The sequence below is a fragment of the Miscanthus floridulus genome, chromosome 6 (genome assembly GCF_019320115.1).
Source record: "Miscanthus floridulus cultivar M001 chromosome 6, ASM1932011v1, whole genome shotgun sequence".
Classification (NCBI taxonomy): domain Eukaryota; kingdom Viridiplantae; phylum Streptophyta; class Magnoliopsida; order Poales; family Poaceae; genus Miscanthus; species Miscanthus floridulus.
The window spans coordinates 134,619,955-134,644,733 of record NC_089585.1 but is presented as its reverse complement, the minus strand read 5'-3'; positions in this window follow the sequence as shown (position 1 = coordinate 134,644,733).

Genomic DNA, 24,779 nt, shown 5'->3' with positions numbered 1-24,779 from the left:
GCCCATTTGACGATGCGCCCGTTTGCATCCTTATTGCGAATGATGTCCCCCAAAGGATACTCGGTCATGACCACCACACGATATCCGTCGAAGTAATGTCTCAACTTTCGAGATGTTATCAGTATGGCGTAGAGCAGTTTCTGAATCTGTGGGTACCTGGTCTTGGATTCGTTGAGTACCTCACTAATGAAATAAATTGGCCACTGTACCTTGTAGGCGTGGCCCGGCTCGTCGCGCTCGACCACCATTGTAGTGGAAACCACCCGATCGGTTGCCGCAATGTAAAGTAGGAGAGTTTCGTCTTCTCTGGGAGCAGTAAGTACCGGAGGTGACGTGAGGTATTGTTTCAGCTGTGTGAAGGCAGCGTCTGCTTCCTCCGACCGCTCAAACTTCTCGGACGATTTGAGTAGTTTGAAGAACGGTAGTCCTTTTTCTCTTGATCTTGATATGAAACGGCTTAGAGCAGCCATGCAGCCGGTGAGCTTCTGGACATCCTTCACCTTTTTTGGGGGTTTCATGTCTAAGACAGCTTTGACTTTCTCCGGGTTAGGGCGTATGCCGTCGTAACTGACGACGTTGCCGAGCAATATGCCAGAAGGGACACCAAAGATGCACTTCTTTGGGTTTAATTTCCATTGGAACGTATTAAGGGCTGCGAAGGTGCGTTCCAGATTGTCAACAAGGGTATGTGCTTCCTTGGTTTTGACAACTACATCGTCGACGTAAGCCTCGACGAGGCCGTCTTTTATCTCATCGTTGAGGCATGCCTGTATAGCGCGTTGGTAGGTAGCACCGACGTTTTTGAGCCCAAACGACATAGTCGTGTAGCAGTAGGCGCCAAAAGGCATGATGAAAGATGTCTTGATCTAGTCGTCCTTTTTGAGAGCGATCTGGTGATAACCAGAGTAGCAATCGAGAAAGGAAAGCAGCTCGCAACCAGCGGTTGAATCTACGACCTCGTCTATGCGAGGTAAGCCAAAGGTGTCCTTAGGGCAGTGTTTGTTGATATCAGTGTAATCAATGCACATTCTCCATTCATTATTCTTTTTGCGTACAAGAACCGGGTTGGCTAACCATTCCGGATGATACACTTCTTTGATAAATCCGGCTGCCAAAAGCCGTGTAACTTCTACCCTAATCGCCTCCTTTTTGTCGCGAGCGAACCGTCGTAGCTTCTGCTTGATTGGTTTGGCTTTGCTGTTGACATTTAAGGAGTGCTCAATCAAGTCCCGAGGTACACCGGGCATGTCGGAAGGTTTCCATGCAAACACATCCACGTTGCCCCTCAAGAACCTGACGAGCGCGTCTTCCTATTTGGGATCTAGGTCGGCCCCGATGAGGGCCGTTTTGCTGGGATCGCCCTCGACCAGCTGGATCGTCTTGTGCTCCTTGGATCTGATGTTCTTGCGCGGAGCCTCGAGCTCTGGGATCTCCAAGTGGTCGGCCGGGGTCTTCTTAGCGTCGAGCATGGTCTTGGCCATGCGAATAGAGAGGTCGTGGGCCTCTGCTATTTTGAAGCTGTCGTCCTCGTAGGTATAAGCTGCGTATACGTTGCCTCTGAGGGTTAAAACTCCTTTCTCAGTAGGCATCTTGAGCACCAGATACCTGTAATGAGGTATGGCCATGAACTTGGTGAGCGACGGTCGACCAAGAATAGCATGGTAGGTGCCATCGAAATCAGCGACCACGAAGTTGACGTAGTCGGTGCGGAAGTGGTCCGGAGTCCCAAACTGCACAGGTAGCGTGATCTGCCCGAGAGGTGTGGAGCTCTGTCCGGGGAGAACGCCCCAGAACTGTGCCTCGTACGGCTTCAGGTCCGCCTGGGCTATTTTCAGAGCGGGCAGGCTGTTCTTGAACAGTATATCAATGGAGCTGCCGCCGTCGATCAGTACCCTGTCGAATTGAACCTTGTTGATACAAGGATCGAGGACCAGGGGAAAACGCCCTGGCTCGGGTATGGCGGCCCATTGGTCCTTCCTGCTGAAGCAGATTTCACGGTGAGACCACGGAGGAAGCCGCGGATCGGTGAGAAGGTTGTCGGTCTTTGCCACGTTCAAGCAAGCGCGGGCGAGCAGCTTGCATTCTCATTTGGTCTCAATGGACACCTTGCCGCCGATGATGGTGTGCACGCGATCAGTCGGCTTGACGTATTTATGACGAGGATCTGCATCGTCGTCGTCGTTGTCCTCGTTGCGCTGTTCCCCCGCGTCGTTAGGCTTGTCGGACGTATCCGGAGCCTGTTGACGTGTGTAGATAGTCTTGAGGACGCGGCAATTCTCCATGGTGTGGTTCGACTTGGGATGGAGCTGGCAGGGTCCCTTCAATGCTTTGGCGTAGTCGTCCTCGTAGTTTCGACGTCCGCTGCCCTTTTTCACAGTATTGACCTCGCCGTCGTCTTCCCGAGCGCGCTTGCTTCTGTAATTGTCACGGCGGTTGCGCCGCTGATTACGTTGATCACGGTGGTCGTGGGAGTCGTTGCGCTGGTTGCGGCGGTCAAAATTGTCATTCCGACCACGATTGCTGCGGTAATCGTCGCGGTGTGGAGGGTGGTCGGAGCGTGGAACCCTTGCTGCTTCTTCAACGATTATCTTTTTAGCGTCGTCAGCGTCCGCGTATTTCTTAGCGGTGGCCAAAAGCGCTGTGACTGATTCGGGTCTCTTCCGGAGGAGCTTGTCTCTTAGGGCGTCGTGGAAGCGGAGGCCGGTGATGAAAGCCTCGATTGGTTCGTTGTCGGAGATTGATGGGACCTTGATGCGCATCTCTGAGAAACGCCGAACGTACTCGCGCAGTGGTTCATCCTTCCGATCTCGGATCCGCTGCAGATCATACTTGTTGCTGGGTTGTTCACAAGTAGCGATGAAATTGTCGATGAAGGCCTGCCTGAGCTCCTGCCAAGAGTCAAAATAGTTCGCTGGCAAGCTAACCAGCCATTGGTGACCTGCATGACCAACAGCGACTGGGAAGTAGTTAGACATGACATGCTCGTCAGCCATGGCTGAGCGGCACGCAGTTTCGTAGAGCATGACCCATAATTCGGGGTTTTCCTTGCCATCGTACTTCTGAAGCTTCTCGAGCTTGAAATTCTTGGGCCATATGACTTGGCGCAGGTGTGGAGTGAACTGCTTCAGACCCGGCGGACCGTGGGCGGTGTCATACTCCATACGGCGATAGCTTTCATGGGATGCACGATCGTCGGCTCTCTGGTTGATGCGAGCACGCAGATCGCGTCCGCCGAGGTAATGGCGGAGATCGTTATTGCCATCGCGGCGATCTCGATTGCCATCTAGATTAGCCCTGCGACCGTGGTTATCACGGCGATTGTCGCGGTTATCTCGGCGGTTGTCGCCTCGAACGTCGTGGCGGTTATCCTCCCGGCGGGGGTTGTCGTCCCGACCACCATCATGACCACCGTTTCCGCCTTGACGGTTGTCTGATGGGTCGTTATTGCGCGAGCCACGTTGGTTGAGTGGCTGTGAGCGACTCGAGTATTGGCGGCTGTGGCTTGATTCGACAGAAACGGATGGAGCCCAGGCTTGATTCATCTCTGCGGTCTGAGCCATAGCAGCTGTCAGATAAGCTTGTATGTCATCACGGACTGCTTGGGTCTCGGGAGTGTTGGGCAACCGCTGCATTGTCGCCATGGCGACGGCTACGTTGGCGCTTGGGGTCTTGAAGACTTGTTTGTCCCCCACCCTGTCGAAAGCATTGTTGAGGTCACAAGGTCGGAGCCTTATGCGTCGTGCCTCCTGGTCTGCTTCAGCTTCGATTTGTCGGCGATTAAACCGGTCAATATTGCGTGCTTCGCGTGCAGCCTTTTCTTGTTCTGTTTCGCCAACTGCTGGCGGCTCGTCGTTGCTGACAACATGGATCAAATCCCCTCATCTTGGCGGGAAAGACAGAAATTGGGGGAAACCCGGGGCGTGGTCTGGTAGATCCAGATCGTATTTGACGCCTTCATCTTCGTGACGCTGAAGCTCGGTGTGGACAGATGCGTTGGATGCGACGCCGGATGAGGAGCTGGAGTCACCCTCTCGGACTATGTGGACGGATCCTTCTTGATAATCTTCAATCCGGACCATGTTGATGATGTTGCATGGCTTTGGCCGAGATCGGTGGATAGGACATAGGTCCGAGCGGCGCCGTAGGTTGTACGCGTAGCTGGAGGCAGCGTTTCGCAGGCCGTAGGGCTGGACCTGGTGGTTCTCCATCGGGACTTCGTACTCGCAGAGTCGGAGACCCGTCGCGAAGGCTGGCTGGCGACGAGCGGAGCGCCCCTCAGGAGTAGATACGACCACAAGATCTGTTCCAAACCGTGCAGGACGACTGGCCCGAGCTGGTCGGATAGATCTGTTGTGGGGAGCTGTTACCTGCTCATTAGGTTGGCTTTGAATCGTACTTACCAGAGCTAGGGTTTCAGCGAGTTTGATGCCGACCCGATCGATGGAGTCGTGCAGGTTGGTGTCGTCGATCTGCTTTCCTCTGTAGCAGGGAAGCGGATGATGGGTTGTCGGCGTGGTCGGAGCCAGATGTACCATGGTCGGAGCCAGATCTATCGTGGTCGGAGCCGTGTTCGTCGTGGTCGAAGCCGTGTTCGTCGTGGTCGGAGCTGTGTTCACCGTGGTCGGAGCCGTGTTCACCGTGGTCGGAGCCGTAGCCGATGCAGGTGAAGTAGTCGTCGGCGCAGGTTGAATCCACGCCTCCTCCGCGGTCATGGCGATGGAGACGCCAGGGCCGGTGGTCCAAGTGATCTGGCCGATGGTGAACGTGAGGCCGTTGGGCGTAGCCATGGAGCCGGAGATGATGACCATCTTGTTTGCTTGGAGAGCAGTACGCACACCCCCTACCTGGCGCGCCACTGTCGACGAAATATGGTCGGCAGTCTACCTAGGGGTATGCCCAAGGTAGTAGATTATCGGCAGACAGATGCGCAAGCCCCAAACAAGACGGTGACGCAAGACAGACACGAGGTTTTATCTAGGTTCGGCCGCCAAGAAGGCGTAATACCTACGTCCTGCGTCTGATTTGTATTGTTGTATGTCAATGAGAGATATGTTTTAGAGGGGTCCCCTGCCCGCCTTATATAGTCTGGGGGGCAGGGTTACAGATCTGGAAACTAATCCTAGTCAGTTACAATTGCCATATGTGGCCGGATAAGGATTCCTATTCTAAACGACCAGGATCCTGCTTGGTCGCCAAATCCGTCTTGATTCCTTGTGCGGGACTCCGATCAGGTTAACTGGGCCGCACATCGCCTTTCGGGTGGACTGAACCCATCGATCCGGGCCAGCCCAAGCTTAGCCGTAAGGGTATAGGGGTTAATACCCCCACACTCTCTCTCTTTATATTATCGCAAACTAGTTATCAAGCTCTTTAGTGTAGCTAGTCGTGAGAGCTTGTTAGTTTGGTTAGTGTGGCTCTTTAGTTAGCCTTTAAGAGCGCACTAACTTAGTGTAGTGACATAGCCATTGTGTGGATAGAGACCATAGAAACTAGACTTGTGGTAGGTGGCTTCCATTTTTAGTAGGCTAGCGCAACACTCTCGCCTCATACTTGTCTAACCGGTTTACTAAGTGTTGTTGTAGAAATTTTTAATAGGCTATTCACCCCCTCTAGCCATTAGAACCTTTCACTTCGTCAACCCCGCCAAACCTGACTATGTTTGTCTCCTGCAGAAGTCCTTGTACGGGCTCAAGCAGGCGCCCAGGGTATGGGACCAGCGCTTCGCCACGTACATCTACAACATGGGCTTCACCGCGTCCAAGTCTGACGCATCTTTGTTTGTCTACAAGGACAGATATCGCGTCACATACTCACTCCTCTACGTCGACGACATCATTCTCACGACGTCGTTCCGTGAGTTGTTACAGCTCATCACGGCACGACTCCACTCCGAGTTCGCCATGACGTATCTTGGCGACCTTCACCACTTCCTCGGCATCTCCGTGACGCACGACAGCTCGGGGTTGTTCTTGTTGCAGCATCAGTACACCGTCGACCTTCTCCGACGGGCTGGCATGTCTGAATGCCATCCCACTGCCACGCCCGTGGACGTGCCGAACAAGTTGTCCACCAACACAGATGCCCCGGTGGCTGACCCCTCCGAGTACCAGAGTCTCGCAAGCGCCCTCTAGTACCTCACTTTGACACGTCCTGATTTGGCATATGTTGTTCAGCAGGTGTGCTTGTTCATGCATAATCCCCGCGAACCTCACCTTGCGCTGATTAAGCGCATTCTCTGGTACATCAAGGGCACCCTCTCCGCCGGTCTTCACCTAGGCACTGGACCCATCGGCCAGCTCACTGCCTACTCTGACGCTGACTGGGCAGGCTGCCCTGACACACGCCGCTCCACCTCTGGCTTCTGCGTCTTCCTCGTCGACAATCTGGTGTCCTGGTCCTCCAAGCGCCAGACTACGGTGTCCCGCTCCAGTGCCAAGGCGGAGTACCGTGTTGTGGCCCATGTGGTGGCCGAGTGCTGCTGGCTGTGGCAACTCCTCCAGGAGTTGCACGTCTCGGTTCCCTTGGCGACGATCGTCTATTATGACAATGTCAACGCTATATATATGACTGCCAACCACATCCATCATCGTCGTACCAAGCATATCGAGATCGACATCCACTTCGTCCGTGAGAAGATTGCTCTGGGACAAGTTCCCGTTCTCCATGTCCTCTCGGCACACCAGTTCGCAGACATCATGACCAAGGGTCTCCCCGTACAGCTGTTTTCGGATTTTCGGACCAGTCTGTGCGTTCGTGATCCTCCCGCTACGACTGTGGACGGGTATTAGGCTTATTGTACAGCTAGCGTATTATACGCATTGTACATGTACATGGCCCTATATATATATATATGAAGGCACACCCTCACAATGGGTGTGTGGTGATTCTCCCCAAGCCTTTCCATCTTTCTACACCTCGGTTCTTGATCTTGGCTTCCGAATCTGTTTGACGGGCCGTGAGGATTATGCATCGTACTTTGACATGGTAGCATATTCTATGCATCATATCTTCATCCAACTCAACAGCGATGCATTGTATCTCCCATATAGCTCCAGTTGCAGTCTACGAGGAGAGAAAAAAGTCAAAAACCAAACAGTGGAGCGAGATGACAAAATGACTCAACGCTAAGTGCCTAGACATGTTAGCAAGGTCTCTCCTTGTCAAATGTGTTCTTTCACAGAAACAACCTCTCAAATAGTGGAACCAACGGACTTCACTTTCAAAGACTTGCCTGGCCTGGATGGTTGGTAAGTAGCTCGATTCAGTGGACACAACAAACTCTCTGACTTACAACACGGAGTTCCTTAACTCAACAAGCTCTGACTTTATTGCCACGCAGAGTCACTAAGGGTGTGTTTGGTTTGAGGAATGAGGTGATCCATCATCTTCTTCTCACTTTTTTATTTGGTTTATGGAATAGAATGAGTTGATCCATCATCACCTCATTCCTCATAAGCTAATAACTAGTATATGCATGAGGAATGAGTTGCTTCAGCCATTCTTCCAACAGTGCCAAGTTTTGCTGCCAGTTCGACACAACTTACTTTAACCAGAAGCACTGGAGAGTGGAAGACCCTCGGCTTTGTGAGGTGGTGAGGCGAGCGGTGTGCAAAAGGGTTATCACAGCTTATCAGGTGCACTTTGAGAGATCCAGGAAGGTTCGGTGACAGCATGAGTGACACACTCCTGAGGTGCTGGAGGCGCAGTTGATGGAGATTTTTGAAGGGTGCACCGGGTAGGAGCAGTAAACAGGTTACAAAGCATCTTTCCAGCACCTGTGATGTTAGAAACACTTTCTGTATGTTCTTCGCTTCCCATTTTGGCTCTTAAATGGCCTCTGCATGTAAATGAATACAATGATGCATCATGTAAGGACTAATTTATATATGAAAGGTATATGATCAGTTTATAAATGAAAGGTATATGATCTTTTGAGAATATGTTTAAAAGCCAAAACTTGGGTACTCCCAGCAAAAACATCTTAGTTTTTCATACTTTTGCAAATGCAAGAGCCTTGAACTCTCATTGTGTGTTTAGAGTTCCAGTGAGAACACTCCCCTGTCGTCCCATTTGTTGGGAACAAAGAGTTACATTTATTTGGAACGAAAAATAGTTACATTTACAGCACCCAACATTCAGTGCTTGAACAGAAAACTGAACTCTCGTCACTGTTATTGCTATTATATGTTTCCATGCATCAACTACTCTCTCAGTCCCAAAAAGAACATAATTCTCGTTTTTCATTGAGTCAAACAATTTTAAGTTGTCCAAATTTATATAAAAAAGTAACTAACATTTATATACCGAATAAATATTATTCGATCAATCATATAATTTATTTTTATAGTAAATCTATCTAGAGATATAAATGTTGATATCATTTTTTTTCATAAAGTTTGACTTGGTTCAAACATGTAATTATTGTAATCTTTTTGGGACACAGAGAGTACCTTTTTTGCAATAAAATCAGCCACATCAATTAACAAGTAAAATGGCAACACACTGTTTCCCCTTCTAGATAGTGGTCATGTAGATGCACGCGAAATCAGTAAGATAGGGTAAAGAGAAATTCACCGTGAAACTGTAATTTCCAGGAATCCAGTGTACCTTACAAAGCCGAATGCTTCATCAGGAATTCAGGACGTGGCCTGCAACCCTGCTTGAACGCGTACGGGCACTCGGGCACTCGGCCACTCAGGTGCGAGCGCGCGGCGGCGAGCACGCCGAGAACGCCAGCAGCCCGCTCCGTCGCCTCCAAGAGTAGCGTGCGCACGGTCACGCGCGCGGACATCGAAGGGAAAGGAACGGCGGGCACAAGCCCCGCCACACGGCCAGGCCTCTCGCCCTCGTATGCGCTGGCAGCAGTCCGTGCCTCCGTGGTCAAGCGGCGGTGCCGACTAGCGACGGGACCCTCAGCGGCGAGCAGCCGCCGCCGGATTCGGGACCGGAGGCGGTTTGAGGTTTCCCTCCCCTGGCGGGCCATCCACACTTGGCCTGCGGATTCATTCGGCCCGCCTACTAACTGGATCGGAATCGGCCCGATCCATCTCCTAGTTGGATCGAGATTACTCTCCACAAGCCGTCCAGCCCACGGGGCCACGATTGGAATGGCCGTCCTCCCAGTTCCGTCGCCGGAGACGGAGAGCGGCGTCGTCCTCTTCTGGCCGTCCCACTCCGTCGTGCTTGCCGGCGTGCCCCCACGCCGAAGGCCACAGCCCGCAGCTAATGGGCTCCATCACTCTACTAGGGTTCTCGTAGCCGCCCCCGCTCCGCCTCCTCGTGCTGCCAGGCGCATCGCATCAACTAAGAGGAGATTCCAACGAAGTCCAGTCCACTAGCTCGGACTGCACTTCTCCATCTGCCGTTGCGTTCATCAGGTATCCATAGTGTTTTTTTTAAGAAGTATCCATAGTTAGTTAATTGGATGCAGTTGTGTTGTGCACTTCTCCATCTGTTAGAGCATCGCCATTACTACTATGGATGCAGTTTTGTGCATTACGGTTTTCGTCTGGTACAGATGTATTTCTTCACCCCTCAATCAATTCATTGAGTTTGCTCTTCAGGTCCGGCTCCAAATCCTTGAGATCGCTTCTCTCCGAGTCTTCCAGGCCTTCCCAGTACGTGCGATATGCTTGGACAACATACTCTATGACGTGTATGCGAAGCTCGATGCGAAGAACCGGGCTAGGCACCTTCCATTGCATCTAGGATTTCCAGGTTTTGTTCAGAGCCGATTCAAAACTCTTGAGGGGACTGGGAGTGGAGTAGAAGATCTTGAGGAAGTTGTTCATGCGCCTTTTGGGAGGTGAAGTGCTTGTTGCAGTCTCCAAATGATGCACAACCTGTTTCCATGATGGAGGACAGGTAATCCGTCTTGTACTGTTTGATGTGGTAGCAGCGCTTTTTGATCCACTCGGCTCCTACCATCAGGCGTACATCCGATTCTTCGACTTCTTGCAGTATGAAATGCGCATTGTTCATCAGAAAGAGAGACTGTAGTCCTGGTTCAGATGCATAGATGCTAGATTTTTCCTTGAGAACTGATTCCAGGTCAGCAATGAGCCCAGTCGCTAGACGACCTGTCATATTCACGCCTTCGATGGTCAACAGACCATTAGCCTGGCTTCTGCATAGAATCATATCAAGTGATCCAATGTGATTTACCAGTAATCTGATGTATTTCATGAGGTATCCAGTTATCGTGAGAATGCCGCCTTCCATTGGTACCTTCTTCGGGCTGTAGTCTGAACCAACACCTTCAGCTCACGAATTATTTCCAGTGAAGAGTCCTTCAGTGCTGCAAAAACTCCCTCTGTCTCTTTCTTCACAAATTCTTCACCAAACACTCTTGAAAGAGTAGGGATGGCATCATACAGTGCTATGTGCATGTACAATACATAGAAGACCTTATCAGGTGATTTCTTCACCTTAGCAACTTGGGAGGCAAGATTGAGCAGCAGACGAACCGGCACCTTAGCTGCCTCTGAAACATTGTTGGTTGTGAAACATACTGCAAGCACGTCTATTCTGCTTAAGTAGCTGCAGCTGCAATGTGTTGAGAACCTTTGCAGTACGATTTTGCTTGGGCTGCATAAGGGCTGCGTTGAGGACTCTGACAATATATTCTAGTGCTGCAGGCCAGCTCTTAATTATCCTCCACTGTTCCCCTTCTAAACCCTTGCAGTCTACTCCGAGAACTGAGTCGGTACCTCCAGCAAACTGACACCTTGTCAAGACCTCGATGCACTTGGTGTGAAATGCCTGGTGCAGTTCTTGTGATTGGTCAGCCAGATTCGGGTGGCTAGCTGCTACCTCCTTGAAAGCACCAATTGACACATGTCCAAAGATGTCACTGAACCTGGTATCGTCAAATACGGAGGCAGTGTTCTCCAGAGCAGTATCATCTAGCCTTGTGATATCAAGTCCACTGCCTGTGCTACATGAGTCCCTGAAGAATGAAGACAAGATACTGCTGGTGTAGGTGCTGCCACTTGAGAGATGGTGGAAGCTTCCGAAAGAAGGTAAGTCGCTGCCTGTGCTACATGAGTCCCTGAAGAATGAAGACAAGATACTGCTGGTGTAGGTGCTGCCACTTGAGAGATGGTGGAAGCTTCCGAAAGAAGGTAAGTCGTATGTTCCAATCATATAGGCACTGTCATCCTCATCTCTGTGTTTGCACGCAAAAACTATTTGAGAGACATTATTTGCGTGATTTTTTAAGATCCCCAAACATAGATAAACAACTAATATTTAGACAATTTGCTATTTTAACAAAACTAAAATTATTACCTACTAGAAATGAGGTTTCCGTTCTGTAGAAATAAAATGTTGCATGATGGATCAGCTTGTCTCTCCAAAGTTGTTGATAGTTTGCTCTTCAAACCATTTATTCTGCCACATACATTTTAAATCACATGACATATCCAAAGAAAAGGGTATACACACTATAACATGCTACTTGTGTTGTTTTTCACTTTATGTTTGGACATTGACATTGTCGTTTCTAACATGTCTGTGGCCATTATTTTTTCTTAGCACTGGATATTAGCTCAACTGGTTGGTTGGGAGGTGTGGTCATGCACCGAACCACCTTAGGTTTGAGTCCTCTTCAACTCGAATTTGGGTGCCTATCCTCTTCTTAATGATAACTGCTTATGTCCTATGTTGGTCACGTTTTATAGTCATTGATTGAAGTATCTTTCATGACAATATACTAGTACCATCGTTATATGACAAACCTTAACAATTTTGCATGGAATTGGGGTCAATTTTTTGTAAAATTTGAAACGTGAGGGAGCATATTGACAGAAATAGTTGTGATCAACATACCTATTTCTTACTGATCCCATGACGAGGATGGTAATCTGGTGCTGTTCAATGAGATCCAACAGCCCGGCTGCAACATCATCATTCTCAGCTATGAGTTTCTCTGCCTGAACCTGTATGAAAACTAGAATATTAATACCTGCCCCAGCAATACCACTAAAGGCTCATCATTCCGGATCCAGAATTATTAACCTTCTCACGTGTGCAGATCTTGATGTACATCTCTAAGTAAGTGTCAATATTTTCCCTCTCTTGTGTTCTGTATGCACTCACAACCTGTTCGCTGAGCATGCTTACAGGCATCAAAGCTCCAACTGAGATAAAAAAAAACAGCTAAATAAGAACAGGAAGGAGCCAATCACAGCCTTAGCGGCTAGTAGTAACACTTGACTGCCTGTTCTTTGGTGTTTTCAGGACATGGCTTACATCTTGTGGGGATCCTGGTGGCCTGGCGGTAGACATGGACAAGAACCAGCGTGAAGTTTTATGGGACGTTGCGCAGTGCCCAGCGAAGGGAGAGCAAGCACTGCTGGACATCGCCCCCCATCGCCAGGTGAACCTTGTTCTTGTTGTCGTCTGCCACGGGCGTTTGCATCTGGGGCAGCGCCTGCTCCTGCTCTGCTTCCATGGTGGTGGATGGATGGATGGCCACCTGACCAGCGTGCTTCTGTTCTTGTCTTCCAATGATGACAGGCAAGGCAAAGGAGACCAGCTCTGGTCTGCCGATCTTGTTAGCTGCCATTGATTTTTGGGAAGCAGGGAAGGAATTTACGCCCTGTTCGGCTTGTATGAAACAGCTGGCTGGGCTGGTTTTCAGCCGGCTGATCAGCCTAGCCGTTCGGCGGCCCAGTCCAGCCGAACGGCTGACCTAGAAGCCGACTGCCCCGCGCCGTGTTTAGCTCCCCTCCCTCAGTCCCTTACCTGTCGTGCGGCTAGGGTTTGCGCTTGCTCGCCCCTCCTCTTTCCTCCGCGCGCGCCGCGGCGGTCGTCAGCTCCACTTCGCCGTGCCAGCCCCCGCAACTATTAACGCCTCCATCCCCTCCCACCTCTCTCTGCCGTGGGTGGCCCCCTCGCCCTCGACTGCCTCCGCGACGAACGTGAGGTCCGCATCCCTCCCAGAACCCGCCGCCATCGATGCTCATCCGCCGGCAACAAGGTACCCCCGGATCCGACGCCGCCGTCCTCCCCCCTCCGGATCTGCCACCTCCGTCGTCCCCCCCCTCCGGTTCTGAGGCCGCCGTATTCCCTCCCTTCGGATCTACCGCCTCCGTCGTCCCCCCCTCCGGCTCTGAGGCCGCCATCTCCCCCCCTCCGGATCTGCCGCCTCCGTCGTCCCTTCCCCCTCCGGCTCCAAGGACGCCGTCCACCCCCCCCCCCCCCCCCCCCCCCCCCCCCCCGCGCCCCCTCCGGATCTGACCCCCACGTGCTCGGTTTGCAAGTATTTCCGAACGCCGCCCACGGATCCGCATCTCACCTCGTCGGAATCGCCTACCGCTTCGCCGGATTCGGGGACACTAGGTTCGTTCTCGTGCAAGTCCTTTGGAAACAAAGAAAACAAATATTTTAGTCTGCACCGAAGAACTATGACAAGGTGTATTATAACTTTTGAGTGAATTTTTAGGATCCATATTTATTTTTCTTATAGGAGTGTCTGCACATACACCTGTCGTTTCATTTCAGTTTCTTTCTTTGTCTATGTTCTTTATGGACGAGGCATTCGAGCGCAGACAGACCGTGCAAAAAGACATGCATAAGACAAGACAAAATTCTAGCTGTATTGCTTGCCTATTATCTCTGCTCAAGTGCTAACAAATCCACATAACACCACCTTGGTTGGAACTTGGAAGAACAAAAACAACAGCGCCGCACAACATCTTCCTGTAGTCCACATAGTGTAGTCAGAACTTCACTGGCTCCTCCAGTGCTCCATGCAAAATACTGCTAACAGGATCAACAACAAAAAAGACTTATTTAAAGTAACTGTTTTTGTACTACCACAAAAATATCTAGGACAACTATCACATAGTTAAGCTGAACATGATCCACTTCTGTGTCTTTGAATTTTTGGACCTAGAACTACTACTGTTTTTTCTTGTTGCTTCTGTGTCTATGATTTTTTGGGCCTACTTTTGTATCTACGATTCCCCATTGTGCACACTTATTGTCATTGACATTGTGGATGGAAGTCAATCTGCGAAACGAAAGGAAGTGCATGGACAACTTGCGTATGCCTCCTGATAACTTGCTACATTTGCATGACATTTTACTTGGGTTTGGCCTGAAGGGTACACGAGAGACTGGATCCCTAGAATGTTTAGGTATTTATGTGCGGACTTGTGCGCACTGTTAGAAGATGACCGACTCACTCTATTGCAAGGCCCGAGAGGGCAAGTATACACAATGTACATATGCAAAGAAGCCCTCCAAGTAGAGGGAAAACATATACACCTCCTATACATCTAACACCCCCCCTCAAACTCATGGTGGATCTACAACACTGAGTTTGGAGAGTAGGAATCTATGATGAGCCCGGGTCTGTGCCTTGGTGAAGAAATCAGCTAGCTGAACCTCTGAAGGCACATGGTGGAGCGTCACAACCAGATCATGCACCTGCGATCTCATGTAGGAAGCATCAACGCCAATGTGTTTGGTGAGCTCATGCTTGACTGGGTCTCGAGCAATACTGATCGCACCGGTGCTGTCAGAAGAGAGGAGTGGGTGCAGTGGCAGGCACACCAAAGTCCTGAAGAAGCCATCGTAGCCATGTCACCTCCGCAGTCACAGTCGCCATAGCACGTAGCTCAGCCTCAGCACTCGAGCGGGAAACTGCAGTCTGCTTCTTGGTTTTCCAGGCAATCAAGGAGGAGCCAAGGAAAACACAATAGGCAGAGAGAGAGTAGCGATCATAGTGATCACTCGCCCAGGTCGCATCAGAATACGCCTGAAGCTGAAGGGAACTAGAACGAGGGAAGAAAAGGCGCCGAGAGATAGTTCCACGAAGGTATCGCAGAACACGAAGGAGGTGAGCATAGTGGAGCTGGGTAGGAGCTGAGACAAACTGACTCAAGATATGCACAGAGTGAGAAATGTCAGGACGAGTGATCCCAAGGTAGACAAGACTCCCAACAAGCTGACGATAGCGAGTAGGATCAGCAAGTGGTACACCATCAGTGGGTCGTAGGTGAACACCAATCTCCATAGGAGTATCAACAGTGCGGTGATCAGTGAGAGCAGCACGGGAAAGGAGGTCCTGAGTGTACTTCTCCTGAGAGAGAAAGATACCATCAGATGTGGAGGTGACCTCAAGACCAAGAAAGTAACGAAGGGGACCCAAATCAGACATAAGGAATGTCTCACCGAGACGCTGCTTCACAAAATCAATGTACTGGGAATCATCGCCCGTGATGATCATGTCATCGACATAGAGAAGAAGAAGGGTGCGACCACGAGGGGAAGTGTGAACAAAAAGAGCAGGATCGTGATCACTTGGCGTAAAACCAGCATCGATGACAACAGAGGAGAAACGCTCAAACCAGGCCCGAGGAGCTTGCTTGAGGCCGTAGAGAGAACGGCGCAACCGACAAACCAGGCCATCAGGAACAGAGTATCCTGGAGGTGGCTGCATATAGACTTCCGCTCGCAGCTCGCCATTGAGGAAGGCGTTCTTGACATCCAACTGGGATATCGACCACTGACGAACAGAAGCAACTGCAAGAAGAGTGCGAACAGTAGTCATGTGCGCGACAGGAGCGAAGGTCTCCTCATAGTCACGACCTTGCTCCTGTTGGAAGCCGCGCGCCACAAGACGAGCCTTGTAGCGCTCAAGAGAGCCATCCGAGCGGGTCTTTACCTTGTACACCCACTTGCAAGTGATAGGAGTGACGTGAGGTGGCAAAGGAACAAAATCCCAGGTGCCAGTACGTTCTAGGGCAGCAATCTCCTCAGCCATCGCATGTTGCCACTCCTGGTGAACGGCAGCTTCCCGATAAGTCGCGGGCTCAGCCAAGACGGCAACTGTGAAGCCAAGGCGATCGGGAGGACGAAGGGTGTTGCGGTCACGAAGAGAATAACGAGGAGGAGACTCAGGATGAGGTCCAAGGACGGACGGAGAAGAGTCAAGTGGTGGCGCATGGCGCGGACGACGAGTGTAGTAGTGAGTGATCTCACGGGAAGGACGCAACGATGATGGTGGAGGAGGGACTGGTGGTGGAGAGGTAGAAGGAGGTGGTGAAGGTGGAGAAGTAGGTGGTGGTGGTGGAGGCGGAGTAAAAGATACCTGAGGTGGTGAAGAGGATGGAGACGACAGCGGAAGATACCACTCAGGTAAAGTGAGGAATGAGAGGGACTCAGCGGTACCAGAAGAACCGGAAGGGGAACGAGGATAGTAAGGTCGGGACTCATCGAAGGTGACATCCCGAGAAATCCTCATCCGACGAGCAACAGGGTCATAACAGCGATAACCCTTATGTTCCGTACTGTACCCAAGAAAAACACACTCAACAGACTGAGCAGTGAGTTTGGTGCGCTCACGAGGTGGAAGTAGGACGTAACAGACACACCCAAAACAACGAAGATGGCTATAGGAAGGAGGGGTGCCGAAAAGACGCTCATAGGGAGTGCAACCCCGAAGACAAGTAGAGGGTTGGCGATTTATAAGAAAAACAGCTGTAGAAACCGCCTCAGCCCAAAAATGAGGAGCAAGCATAGAAGAGATCAAGAGAGCATGAGCAGTCTCAAGAGTGTGGCGATGCTTGCGCTCAGCAACACCATTTTGAGCATGAGCACCAGGACATGAAAATTGGGCAAGAGTACCCTGCTCAGCAAGGTAGGAACGATGAGCAGTGGAGATGTACTCACCAGCAGAATCCGCACGAAAAACTCGAATGAGAGAGTTGAACTGGGTACGGATCATGGTGGCAAATTGCTGGTAAATAGAAAGAAATTGACCACGAGAAGACATCAAATAAATCCAGGTAAATCTCGAATAGTCATCAATGAAAATAACATAATATGATTGACCTCCTTTTGAAACAAAAGGTGCAGGACCCCATACATCAGAGTGAACAAGATCAAAAGGTTTCTGGGACTTAGACTCACTAGAAGGGTAGGGGAGTTGCAACTATTTGCCAAGTTTACAACCCATACAATGAAGAGTAGTGTCACCAGAAACAGGACCTAACACACCACTACCAACAAGAGTGGACAATCTAGAACCAGAGAGGTGGCCAAGACGACGATGCCACTGCGCAAAAGAAGTGGTAGACGAAGCAGCTGACACGGATGCTGGAGAACTGGGTGATGTGGGAGCCAAAACGGGTGAAGGAAGACGCAACCAATCAAGCTCCCAGAGGCGTTGGGAGTCCCGACACCTAGGCCCAGTTCCCACCAAAAGGCCCGTACGGAGATCCTGAACACAACAAGAATCAGACTCAAGGATTATGCGACAGCCATGATCAGTGATTTGACCCGCAGACAAGAGTTGCATAGTGAGCTTAGGAACATGCGAAACAGTAGGAACATTAAACGAAGAGGTCGAAAGAACACCTCTCCCAGCAACAGGAAGAGAAGTGCCATCTGCGGTGCGAACAGAAATAGGTGGATCGGGGGAAGATAGAGAGGACAAGTGTGTTGCATGAGGTGTCATATGAAAAGAGGCACCAGAGTCGAGGAACCACGGGGATGATATACCTGACGGAGGAGGAGCGGAACTAGAAGCCTGAGCTGTAGTCCCGTGACCGGAGGCCTGAGCTGCAGTAGTGAGGCGACGAAACAGGGCAAGAACCTCCTGCTCCGCTGCAGACACGGAACGAGTACTCTGTGAAGTAGAGGAACCACCAGAGCCCTGAAAAGAGCGTCTGCCACGACGCCCTGATCGATCGCGCTGCTTCTTGCGACAATCCTTCTCCTCATGGCCATAGAGCTTGCAGTAGCCACACTGAACACCAGAAGGTGCCCCCGTCACCACAGGAGAGGGCTGAGACGGAGGCGGAGAGACCTGGGGAGGTGTGGCTGCTAGGACGGAGGGCTGCGGCGGAGCACAAGTCACACCCCCAGCTCGAAGACGTGTCTCCTCAGCTCGTAACTCAGGCATCGCCTCTGAGAGCGATGGGCGCGGACGACGAGTCAGCAACTGTGCTCGAACAGTCTCGAACTCGGGACGAAGCCGAGAGAGAAACTCGTGAAGGCGAAGAATGTCTCTCTGGTCCCGATGACGGTCACAGCACCGGCAAGTACCACCACCGCAGAACTCAGAGCCCAAACTGTCCAGGCGATGCCAGACAGCTGTCATCTGACGGTGGAAGGCCTCAACTGTGGAGTCAAGCTGACGAAGCGACTGAGCCTCCTCAACAACAGCAAGGTACATTGCTTCGTTACGAATCTCGTAACTGCGACGGAGGTGATCCCACATAAGATGTGAAGTGGCAAGACCTCTAAGGGATAACGAGAGATCGACCTCCATGCTCGCAAGTAAGATAGCCTTAGCAGATTTTTCCTCGCGCAGCCAAGTCTCATAGACACCGAGATCAGACTGGTAGCTCTCCATCTCAGTCTCAAATGCCTCAAGTAAAGCATTCTTGGCATCATCATCGGCATCTGGCGGGTATGTGGGCGGCGTGGGAAGAAGAGGACGGGGAGGACAGATCCGCTCACCCGTGAGGTAGCCCCACAGCAGCTGCCCATCCATGTGGACCTCCATATGGAAAACAAAATCGCCCCAATTGGTGCCATTGAAAATGACGGGGCACCGAGGGACCGGAACAGCGCCAGGGCGTCCCCGTCCAGGGGACGCCATGGAGGAGAGAACGAGCCTCTCTTCTTCTTCTTCTTCTTCTTTTTTTCTTTGTTTTTTTTTCTTTTTTTTTCTTTTTTTTTAATAGAATGAGAGGAGAGGAGGGCCGGCCGGCTCACAGGACCAAAAGCGTGCGAACTGGCCACTGGACCGAGAGGCAGCGACGCGCAGGCGCCAGGCGCGGGAGGGCCGCGCGAGCAGCGGCGGGCCGGCGCGCAGTCGTCTTCTTCGTCGGCCGGCGCGGCGCGGCGGCGAGGGACGCGACAGCTCCAGGCGCGCCGATGGGGGCAGCTCCGGGCACGCCTGCGGGGAAGCCCGCGGGGCGCGGCTTCGGGGGCCTTCCGCGCCCGCGCTTAGCGGGCGGCTGCGGCAGAGGTAGAGGCTCCGGCGCCTCCTCCCCGTCGACGGGCCGGCGCGCAGGGGCGCGCGAGCGTGCGGCGCGGGTTCGCGACGGCTTGCACGGATCGGTGGAATTGGTATGAGGTAAGAAAACCTAGCTCTCTGATACCATGTTAGAAGATGACCGACTCACTCTATTGCAAGGCCCGAGAGGACAAGTATACACAATGTACATATGCAAAGAAGCCCTCCAAGTAGAGGGAAAACATATACACCTCCTATACATCTAACACGCACCACCAGGCAACTAGAAGGAGGTCTTTGGATACAGTTAGTAGGAACATGAGTCATGTCGCCGAGGTTGTGTGTAGGTGGGCACACTCCGTTCTTGTTCCAGCAGACAACACTTATACTGGAGTGAAATAGCAACTTGGAACATATGCACCATTCTTTGATGGATGCATCGGGGCTTTGGATGGGACTCGCATCAAAGTTAAGGTAAACAAGGAGGCCAAAATTGACCATATAAATAGGAAAGGAGATGTGTCTATGAATGTTTGTGCCATTATCGACATGGATGGGCGCTTCACATATGTCGGTGTGGGGATGACAGGTTTGGTGCATGACATGTCGGTTCTCAAAGAATGTTGGGAGGAACCAAACTTCCCGCATCCACCAACCGGTGAGTGAGTACTGCCAATGAATCATGTTTTACATTGTTTCTGTAGCTTGTGCAGTCCATAAAACCTAATTGTGCAATTGGTTCACGTGTTACAGGGCGCTACTATCTGGTGGACGCTGGTTACGCACTGGAGTCAGGATACATGGGTTCTTTTAGAAATACAAGGTACCATCTGGATGATTTTAGGGGTGTACCTGTAGAGACTATGTTGTAGAACGGTTATTTGGGGTTCTAAAAAACCGGTGGCAGATTCTTGATGAGGTACCGTACTACCATAGGACTAAGCAAAAGATGATTATAATTTCTTGCTTTGCACTCCACAATTACTTATTCATTAGGGAGCATGGATTAGGATCCGCAACCTACCCACCGTCTCCCTAGGTTCAGCTCAATGCTAGTAACAATATGTCTGCGGTTAGGGAGTTCATATCTTTGGGACTGTGGGAACAATGATTGTGGAGAGGTGATGTACCCATTGATGGTTGGGTAAGTGGCTTTTGCATGGGAAACTGCTTTCATGCTCATTCTTATGTGCCTAGAAAAGGGTACAAATTTTGTACAGATACCACTTAGGTCCTTTGGTACTTGAGATTGGGTCTAAGGGGAGCAGCCGATGGCATGAAGGAGAGGGTTCAAGTTTGTATGTGCATTTTCACCATTTGGGCTTCATCTGCTCACTGTGTGAAGTACCTTAAAGGAGGTACAACTTGTGTATTGTTGTTCCACGTAAGCACCCAATTAGATGTAGATGATTGTTGTGATTTAAAAACAATTGTTTATGACCTGCTGTAATGGGCAAATGAGTAGGAGAAGTCTGATTTTGTGACACTTCTTCTACCAGTTAATTAAGTGGCTTCTAGGGCTGTAAGTTTTGTAAATGTGCCCACCACTAATTCTCTATAAGGAGGTAAGACTGCTTGTTTTGGATGCCTCATCCTGCTGTTGTAGTGACATGTGTGTAACTGTGTAGAAGAAGAGAGACCATGGGAAACTTCTTCTATCAATTTGTAGCTCCAAGGGGCTACCGGTTTTTAAAATTGCCCACTGATTCAATTTCAATCATAAGGAGTGCATATTTAAGTAGGGACTTGAGAACTGCTATAATGCTGGTGTTGTATTGAAATGTTTCATTGAACTGGGCCATTTGATATGAACATGTGATTGATGTAAGAGCTGTTCATGCCTATTGTTTGTTGCTGGGTGTTTGAATTGATTTGAATTATGTAAGGGGTTCCATGCCCGATGGCTGTTTCAGTTGACGTCATTTTTTTATTTGAATTGCACCCTGGTACGTGTATGTGGCCCCACTTGTTTAATTGGTCTAGCTGATTCTAGTAACTGTAGCAGAATCAGCCAACAGCCGAAGAATAGCAGCCGAACGGAGCCTAACTGCCTCGTGGCGCTGATCTCGATGGCAGATTCCATGTAAGAAGGGAATGATTCCGTACCGAAAGAGACTAGCGGCAGTTCCAAATGCTAGGATAGTGCAACGGCAGGCCAATCCAAGCTCCGTGCAGTGCAGCAGGGTTTCTTGGCTGTGGATACCGAGAAAGTAGATTAACTGCTCCTGGTAAAAGTAATCACTAATCAGAAAGAAGAACATCGTAAGTAACTTCAATGTGAAGTACTCCGCAGAAATTGAATGGAAGTTACCTTGGATTCTGTTCCAGGGAGGAAAAGCTTTTTTTCTTTCTTTTTCTTTCTTCTTTTTTTCTTTTTTCTTTTCTTCTTCTTTTTTTCTTTTTTGCGAAGGGAGGGAAAACATGCTTTGAGCCTGTGATGTCCTGGGCTTCTCCTGCATGGGATGGGCTACTAGTGGTTGCAGCTGTGCTACTGCTGGTCTGGGAATTCTTGGTGGGCCGCGCGTTGACAAGCTCATTGCGACAAACTTTGTTGGGCCGTAACAGTCTCAGGCTTACTCTGGGCCATGTCTCTCTAACAATTATGAGATGCTACAACATGATTGGACAAAGGTGTGTAATAACATCCTTTTTTTTAAAAAAAAGTGTGTAAGAACATTGCTATATACGCCGCGATTTCTAATTTATTGCCTAACCGAGTTCTCTAGGTGGCACACTGGAGTTTAACATTTCCGTCCTTCAAGACGCCTAACAGGAAAAGCCATGTGATGATGCCAAATGGCAGTCCAAAACGTGCCAACAAAACAGTTAGCTACCTGCAAAAACTATGCGACGTCCTTGGTCTGGATTCTGGCACCGTGGCAACTGGCATGCAACCGCTTGGGAATCATCGAGCAGATATCCTTGGTATTTTGTTTCTTGCAGCGTCAGGAAGCCAGGAAAACAGGATGTCATGCCTGCTGCTCTTGGCATGCAACCGCTTGGGAATCATCAGCGTTGGATGCAGGACGCCAAAGTACTTCTGCAAATAATGTATCGAATTAACAGTGTTGGAATCATCAGCAGTCGAGTACTCACCACTCCTTTCTCCGAATAATGTATGGCCCGAGACTAAGGCTGCGTTTGGTTTAACTTCGAAAAGTACTTCTGATGTTAAAAAAGCAGAACGCCAATCAAAGAGAAGAGGTAGAACCGAAAACTGTTTTTTTAAACAACTATTCTCGTGTAGTACATTTTTTATAGCACCTTGAATTCTACTTTTGGTTTTCTGATTTTCCAAATGGGTGAAATTAGATAGATGTTTAACAAATGTTTTAAGGGAGATAGAGAAAGCGGTTAGGTTCCATAGTTATTTCACAGACAACTTTTCACAACACACAGCTCACAACTGCTTTTACATAACTCAAAACAGCTTTTGCACAGCTCATGGCTGAACCAAACAAACCCTAAGCACAGATCTCTATTGTTCTGATGGGGAGGGGAGAGAGTGATTTCTTCTACAAATTTCAATGGAACACGACCCATATAGAAATAAGCACACCTGTCAAGAAACTGATTATGTCCAACATCCACAGGGACGGGAATAGATGTATGCAAATTGGCCCGGAGGCCTACAGTTCAGTTTTTTATTCACAGGACGGTAGGGATTTGGTCATCCTTTGAACGCTCTTCTACTACGATCACTTCAGTGGAGGAGTGCACGCACACAGTTACACCACTCAAGTCTTACTGTGAAGTATCGTTGATACGACATCAACAAAAGGACTGCAGCTTCCATTCTTGGTCTTCAGAATTCAGATCTTGTTGATAGCAAGAATATGATTCATGTTCACCCTTCAAACAATTCACTGACTCTGCTCTTCAAATCCCCAGCACTTCCTATCGAAGGCTGGTTCAGAGTTTCCAAATACACCTGGTAGGCTTCAACAACATGCTCCGAGATGATTTCACGAAGCCTGAACCGGAGAACTGGACACGGCACCTTCCAGTGCATTTGAGAGTCGCAGGTTTTCTTGAAACAAGAATCAAAACGTGGTTTTGCGTTTGTGTGGAAGATACCAAGGAGGCCAGGTCTAAGTCTTTTATGAGGGGGACTTGCTGCAACTGTCAAATGATATGTGGCTTTTTCCCATGTCGAGGACATGTAATCCCTCATGTACATATCAAATTCATCCCTGCGCTGCTTAAGCCACTCAGCTCCGAGTATCAGCTGTATATCCGAATGCTCGACCTCCTGGATTACAAAATGAGCATTGTTCATCAAGAATATACACCGGAGTCCTTGTTGAGAAGCATATAACCTAGATTTTTCTTCAACAACATTGTTCAGGTCACTAATAAGCCCACGTACTAGATGACCTGTCAAGCTTACTCCCTCAAACAAGTCGTTGTTTTGACCACAGCCCAAAATGGGATCGAGCGAGCCAGCATGCTTTACCAGCAATCGGATATATTTCATGACATACCTGGTTATCAGTAAGATGCTTCCGTCCTGCTCTACTTTCTGCGAGCTATAGTTCTGGATCAACACTTTAAAATCTCGAAGTATTCCCCTTGCTGAATCATTCAGTACTGTGATGACTCTGTCTACCTTACTCACAAAATCTGCAGGAAGCACTCTCCTGAGAGAGGGATCTGAATCAACAATTGCTTTGCGCATGTATAGTATACAAAATAGCTTCTCTGGTGTCTTCCTCGCCCCAGGAACATCTAATACAACATCAAGCAATCGGTTTATAAGTTTTTTTGCCACTATTGAGAGCCTGCCAGGTGTGAGCCCATTGCATTCACTGCTGTTGTGGCTATGTTGTTGCTGCGTGGTGTTGAGAACCCTAACAATAAGCTCAAATGCTGCAGGCCAGCCATTGATGGTCTTCCAGTATTCCTCCCCAAAATTCTCAGAGTTTGCTCCAAGGATCAAATCGATGCCGCCAATCAATTGACATCCACTAGATATCTCAGAGTTCTTTGATTGAAATGCCTGGTGCCATCCTTGTGAGCATTCAGTCAAATTCGGGCGGTGGGCTAGCTCCCTCAAAGCATCAATTGACTCATGACCAAGGATAGCAATGAGCCTGCTATCATCAAATATGGAGCCAGCATTCTCCAGAGAAGGGTCATCCAGTTGTGAAGGGTCCAAACTATCAGGTGTGCTCCTTGAATGCCAGAAGACAGAAGATGGCGTGCTACATGAATCCCACAACAAAGGAGACGGGCTGCTGCCACTGCTGCATGAGAGGGAGAAGCGGCGACTGCTTATGGAAGAAGGTGTCCCTTTTGTTTCAAAAGCAAAGACACTTCCATCCTGCTGACTGCACAATAGAAGGCACCGTGTGAGAAATATTACACTATTAAGTCATCACACTAACAGGTAGCTATTACAAGGCCTTATAGAAATGATATACTTGAAATCCACCCATTGATACCTAATAGAAATGAGTCTGCCTTTATGCATAAACAAGATGTTGCAAGTCGGGTCAGTGCCTTTCTGCAAAGCTGCTGCTAGGTTTCTCTTCGATCTGTTTACCCTGTGGTGGACATGCAGATGTCTCACTAAATAACCACAGCAAATAGAAAAGGCCTCAGCAGCTAGTAAAAACACATACCAACTTTTGCTGATACCAATAATGATCAGAGTCTTGATCTTGTGGTTTGCAATGAGTTCCAAAAGCCCCGCTGCCACATGGTCGTTCTCAGTCATCAGTATCTCTGCTGGAACCTACAAGAACTATAAGCTGTTACTATTCTATCATCCACCAGAGACCAGAGCATGCAATCCAAA